Genomic DNA, 7,521 nt, shown 5'->3' with positions numbered 1-7,521 from the left:
GTTGTAGCTCTAAACGAAACCGCTTTATAACCAGCCATTTCTGAGCGAGTTTCTCGCTATCAACTTCAACGTTGTAATTACTACGATATACACGCAGGTGCTCAAGGAGGAGTGATGACGTTTTTCTCCCAAAAGTCCTTATCGTCAATGCAATCTTACTGCATTTGCACACCTTCATGAGCATCTCTTCTTCTTTCCATATTACCGTTCCCTTACAGTTAATGTAGCTATCATACATACACAAAATGGCCATATCATATCATTCACTTCTTGCGATTATATAGCCTTAAAAGAATAATCATCATAACTGACAAACATTTACATCAGAAGTGCCAGAGAGAAACATTTTACGGACAATATTTCAACTACCGTACAACTTCTTATGTATAATCCTCCTGGACCCACTCGACCAGATAGCCAAAACCCTTGATGTAGTAATCACGCCTCTCACACTCATAAAGTACTTGACATGATTAGGACCGATCGTGAGGTTCTTGACACGATTAGGACTGATCAATATTCAATCAGTCTATCAAGAAGATCCGTCCATCTTTAGAAGTGTTAGAATCACATATTATTCAGCGTTTTGATAAAGTTGATTAGCCTCAATTTCCACAGATCGTAAATTGCCATGTCTCCACTTTTCAACCACAAAGTTCAGAAACTGAAATGTACGATGTTGTCAACCACTCACGCAGATTCTTTACATACTGGTGCTCAACAAGCTATTCTTGTGGAAAAATGTCCATCTAGATCAAAGTTGCCTCCACACTGTCTTTCTTTAATACAGAAATCACGACAACAATTCCGAGAATACGAACGAATCTAAAACGAAGAATGTCTTCGTCAACACAGACCATGACAACGACCAATTATCTTATAGTATACAAAAATCGAATTTAGATCAGCGCTTGCAATCAACTAAAACATATTGGAAAATTCCATAGACTCACGGGCGGAAGCACCAAAATATCGTACCCTTTGTGAACATTGATGTCCCTTATTTACGGACAAAATTAAGGCTAAGGCTTTTGCAACTCGCAAATGTAACACTTTGTCAATTACGGCCACATTACAGAGAATACGTTCTGTCTAGTGCTATTGTTAGTACATATTTTCACTTTCATTTATTGAGCCGACCTCGTTTCGTTAACTGGAAAACTTCCTCAAAACTGGTTTAATGTTTCTTAAACCTAACAAGCTAGCTACACCTGTATCCAATCCAATTAACCACTGTTTTTGGCAAATTCTAGAATGCACTATTCACTACACTTATTCTTATGATATCTTCGATCATAACGTCTCTGCGAGTAAACAAGCATCTCGCTCTGGCAATCAGCCTCCTTTTCTACGCTATCAACCAGCATTATCTGTGGTCGTCTGGGGTGTTGGTCTCGCATTTACCGACAAGAAAATCAGCAACAATTTTAACTTGATGGACATTGATCATAACATGTTTCCGAATGAAAATTTCTACTGAGAGCACTTACATGCTGTCTATGCTAACCAACTTCAATGATACCACAAATCCATTGTTATTACATGCAGCTTACATCTACCGCAAACGTTATCGCGTTGAACCATCTAGATTTTCTTCCAATACGATGTGAAAAATGTCAAACGATCATCCTACACAATGTCCAAACCAGTCTAAGTGTGGCTTCTTTAGAGGCTTGCATAGAACTCGAAGTTGTCTCAAGCTGCACAAGTTTCTCACTGTTCTACTAGATTCAAACTGGGACACGCAACCTACAGTTATAAGTGTAAAGCCCGTCCTACTGCCGAACCTTTCAAGCCTGGACTGACAGTCCCTCTCTGTCTTCATATGACACAAGTCATACTGACACACACAAATGTTTACCAATCCATCAGTATAGCCCAATTACTCTCTTTCCTCATTATTGCACTACAAAACATCCATCTCTTTCTGCGCAATCATATATTTCACCAAATCCAATAAGCCACGTGAGATATTCTGCACGTCAACTGTCCCGCCACGTACTCCGTGCAATCTATCCACTTTCAGACTGTTGTTTTAGAAACCGAAGTTTAATTGTTCACAGCTACTGACTTTACTAGTCCTCAATATGTTTTACACTTTTTGTTTCTCAATATTCGTTCACATTTCAAACATAAACCACTCTTTGAACTCCTTCTTCTAGAATAGCATGTCGACTGTCTTCTGCTTAACGAAACTCATCTTATCCCTCGCCTCCATGTATCTATTCCCCGTTATACTTTAATGCAATATGACAATACGTTGAAAGCACAATGCAATTTCGGAAGAGTAGCAATCGGCTTTTCATTATAACTTTCTTTTCGTAATCACTCCCCTCTGTACAAACTTTTCTCGAATATCTCACAACTACCCTCTATTTTCTCAATCTTAGCATCACCTTCGCTACCATCTGCATCCGCCCTTGTTATCCAATCACATATCCCTTTTTTCAATGCATTTCTGGTATCTTTCGCATTTATATCATCTTAGCAGACAATTTATTCACAGTCGCCATATTCATCAGCTAAAGGACTTCTTACGGTACTTAGGAACTCATACAACCAGTTTCCCCCATACATTACAGCAATGTACTCGCCCAGAAAACAATACCATTCCGGACTTCCTTCTCACATTCGGCAATCTTCTTACCCGAAGTAAGATCTCTTTTCTTCATTCCTTAGGTAGTAATCACGTCCCAATTCTGTTCTCTATCACAGCTTAGTCTTTAATCACTACTGTACCAACTCCATCTCCCCAATGTTACACGTTTCACAAAGCGAACTAGTTTGGGTACCATTTACACATTCACCGTCAAGGTGCTCACATCCTTCCCCTGCCACTAAAGATGCCATGTACGACAACCTAAATACTATTACCACTAGCATACACACGGCCTCAGCAGAATAACTTCGACAAAATCCGCTCTTATTGTCCCATTCTTCTTCACTATCTCATACTCATTCAACAGTCACGACAGTTTTAGCGAGACTTCATCAAACTGGCAATCTTGATTCTCTGTGTTCACAGACAATACATACGCACTGTTCACAACTACCTAGATGCCTATAAATGCCGTCGTTGGATTGTCAGCTGCAAGGAACTCATCGCCAATGTCCAAACTATCAAGTTCTGGAGACGCTTTAGACAGTTAACTGGTCAATATTCTAGCTCCTCACACCCACTTCTCGAATATAATCACCCTCTCCATTATGATCCAACTTATTGCTTCGGTCCATGTTCCGTAAAGGGGGTCCAGAACTACACTGGACCCCATTAACCTAACCTACCTAACCTAATATAACGTTATATTATGTAATCAAACGAAAATCAATAGAAAGAAGTGGTGTCAAAGACACTGGACCCCCTTAACGGAACATTGACCATTGCTTCTTGTTGCAATCATCCTGCTGGAAAACTCAGTTTCTCTTTAACTTAATTTTGGGCTGGACTCATATATGCCATATATGGACTCATATCAATAATCCTCTCAGCATTCCTAATACCGTTATAGATATAACACATGTTCTTATTTGAAGACATAATACTGTACAAGGGTCCTAATTCATCACCTAGCCACACCAAAAAGCACCCTATATTACCTTCTTTCTGTCATCTGTCCTTTCATTCTAGGAACAGATTTCGTTCCCACCCCTCGGAAAAGATTTACCACCCTTATGTTCTTGCAACACAATAAACCTCGCGAAGATGTCTCGTCCTATCGTACAATCCATTTTATAACAGTGTTCAGGAAACTACTCGAACGCATATATTTGTAACATGGCTTGATACAAATCTTTCCCGCCACAAAACCGTCCTTCAGTATTACGATCAACTTTTTCGTCTTACTATTATCACAGATCAGTTCAATGACATCAATCTATAATGTCTTGTTATATTCGATTTCGGAACCTGGTCTAAGTTTGGCCCCATTGTCTTCTTTATAAACTATTTTCCTTTCACTTATCGATTTGTCATATCCGTTTCGTTTTCCATTTTCTCTTTTGCCACATAAGTTATGCTTCAATTCACGATCTATCTCTCAACCCATTTTTCTCCATTCTGTTGTTCTGCGAAAATCTTCTCTTCCCCATTTTTATACCTCTTGTATGTAGCGAACTTTCCTGCTGTACCGCCTAATATAAGCTTATATGAATTTGCCTACGATACCGCTTTCCTCGCTAACAACATTAACAGATAAACCACAACCCTTCAAACTGCTATTTATCGGTTTCTCTGCTGTTGTGTGTACTAAAACTAAATTTTGTGTTGTTAGCGCAACGTTGAATTTGTTGTATTCTGTTCAGACAGTTTTGTCCTTCCGTCTCAATTTCCGTTTCAGTAACATTAGGCTCTGGATCCTTCACTTCTTTAGGTGGTTTGTCTTCTTTCAGTGAGCAGATAAAATATGTTTCTACCTCAGCAAGGTCAATATTTGGCAACGAAACCTGTAGAAAATTTGGCTTAGATATATCGATAGTGATACGTTCTTCATTATTGTTCTTCAAACTGAGTTCTCGTTTCTCACTATTAATAACGCATTGAAATTTATTGAGGAACGGGCTCCCGAATAATAAGTCAGGTTTCGCGTTCTTTACCACAAACAAGGGGGTTTCGAACAAATTATTTTGTATTCTTAAATTTACGACTTGTAGGCTTTTTACCTGGAAATGTTCAGCACCTGCAAACGTTCCTAAAGTCATATGTGAATACGGTCGTAATTTAGCAGTGGGAAATTTGGCTAGTATTTGACGCCAAATTCTTTCACTCAATACGTTTACTTCCGCTCCAGTGTCTAGTACACAAGTAAGGGAAATACCACCAATACTTCCTTGAATCGTAGGGGACGGGTAACAATAAGCTTCCATTGATAACTCATTACTTCCCTTATCATTGTCCTCCTCTATGACAAAAGATACTTGGTATTGTAAATCGTTCAATGTTGAGGTAGGATCTCTTGGTATACCAAAGATTTCTGGAGTGATGGTGTTTTTGAAAGTGCAGTTAACAGCCCCCTCTACGCTAGATTCCGCTGTCTGCTTCTCTGCTTGATACTTATTCAACAGCCTTAATTTTTCCTCAGGCGAGCTGTTGAAATGCTTGAGGTTCCGAAAATTCTGTGTACCAATTGGTCGATTATCCAACGTGGTTAAAACAGCACAGTTTCGTAATACTTTCTCAACTCGGTACGGTCCAACGTAACACGGCAAGTATATGGCTGTTTCACTTTTAATAGTCGATGATAAATGATGTGTCTTTCTCATCACCAAGTCACCTGGCCTTAGGTCCACATCGGTTTTCTTAGTATCTAATTCATTGGATTTCGATCTCGGTAAGACAGGATTTTGTAGAGCTAAAATTCTGTCGTGAATATCTACAGGGAACAGTTCTTCCGGCCAGCAATAGGCGCGTTTGAAATTGTCCACAGCTGACTGTGACAAATAGTTCGGCTGGGGTCAACTGTGTTGTAGTGTTGACTGAATGGTTTAAGATATCCTGAACCATTTTTAACATACGACTCCACTTGTTTTGATTTTCGGCGCAGTATGTTCTTATAATTCTATTAAGCTGTCTATGTTTTCGCCCTATGATCCCATTTCCTCGGGGATTATAGGGTGTTGTAAGGCAATGTTTGATCTTCCGGCTGTGACAGTACTTTTTCCAGACATGGAAAGAAATTGTAATCCCTGATCAGTAACAATTGTATTTGGATAAGAAAATAAGTAAAAGTAAATTTTTTCTAAAGTCCTGATTATTTCTCCAGCCGTAGCCTTACGCAAGGGAAAGAAACACACAAATCTGGAATATACATCAACAATAGAAAGAATGTAATACAAACCATTACTTTGAGGCAGTTTTCCCTCTATATCCATACATAATTTATCATGTGGGAAGTTAGCTGTTAAATGATAAGTTTCTCGATGAATTTGCCTATTTGGAAATTTGTTCATTGCACAATCCAAACAGTTTCGGATACAACGTATCATGTCCCTTTTCAATGTTCTCCAATAAAATACAGATCTACAGAATGCCAAACATTTCTTCTGGCCAAGGTGTCCCTTTCGATGAATTCTTTGAACTAATTAATTTGCCATTACTTGGTGAACAACTAACAGCCAGCTTCCTCGTTTTACTTTCTGAACAAATATTACCGAATTATGTCTCTTTATATATCGCGACTTAGGTAAATTCTTTATTAATTTATTCTTCAAACTCTGACAATATGCGTCACTTTCTTGTGCTTTTTTTAGTTCTTCAAAATTAAATAAATTGGGGTCTTCTTTAAAAATAAAATTACCAAAGTAATGAAACGCATCATGTGTACTATTATTCTCTAACGTCTCCACAACTGGGACAGGGGAATTCATGGTTTCGCTGCCTCCTGCAGTTAGGTACTGCAGTTAGGTTCCATTGTGGTTGGTAAGAGTACGCACGCTTGCGAGACCAAGGTGGTAACGATCGTCTGTTTCGGAATCCCCATCGTCTTTCCTGGAATCCTGTGTGATAGTTCTGTCCAGAAAAACGATCATTTTTCGGTGCCATGATCATATTCGTTGACGCTAAAGGCGTTGCAACTTGTTGGTTCACTTCGACGTCTGTCTGAGAAGTTGAGTCTGTTTTCATTCTCTTCACATACTGAAGTTGACGCTTTTGCGCCCTCTCTAACCTTGGTGACAAGTATTGTCGTTGAAAACTGCGCACAAAGTCGTCATATGTTTTAAGTTCGGACTGGATATTCCTAAACCACGCTCCAGCACCCTTTTGCAGACATCGTTGCGCGATAACAAGTTTACAATTTTCGGTTAAATTAAAGAGTTCTATCGTTTGAGTTAATTAATCTAAAAATGCTTTTGCCGATCCGTTAAGTTTTCCACTGAATTTTGGAAAATCCTTCAAGTCTCGAGGTTTGATGTTACTTCCTTCATTGTCGGATCTCGGATTTGTATGTTGAGTGTTAAACCCTACAGTTGGTGAGCATTCACATCGCTGGTTATGCCGCATGCACAACGGTTCTCGTGGAGTGACATCAAGACTAATGTTTTCTCTATTTGGACCGAATTGATCATAAGCATTGTTATACACATTAAATGAACTAGGTCTCTTTTCCATTTCCAATACAGGTTCCTTCGACATAGGGAATCCTGTCGTTGTGACCGTAGTCGCATTCCTCGGATTACTATTAATTGTTGTTATAGTGGTACTACATATTGTCGACGAACTTAAAACGGTTGGTACAACTGGTATTTCAGTTGTCAATCTTTCTTCGGATATTGTGGAATCCATCGTTCGATTATTCGTTCGAAGACTGACTACTTCTTTTTCCAGTTTTTCTATGCGTTGGCTAAAATTTTCTTCTAGTTTGTCCACTCGGTTCCGATCCTTCTTTATCTCATTCCTACTTTCCTCTTGTTCACTTTTAATTATTCCTATACTAATCTGGGTTTCATTCTGAGTTTTCATTAAGTATTCCACGGCATCTCCCATAGTTTCCAGTCTTCTCTCAGTTTGAGCTTCCTTCGACTTCA

Source organism: Thermobia domestica, chromosome 3, assembly GCF_964235325.1.
Source record: "Thermobia domestica chromosome 3, izTheDome1.hap1.1, whole genome shotgun sequence".
NCBI classification, from domain to species: Eukaryota; Metazoa; Arthropoda; class Insecta; order Zygentoma; family Lepismatidae; genus Thermobia; species Thermobia domestica.
Note: the sequence above shows the minus strand (reverse complement) of the source record.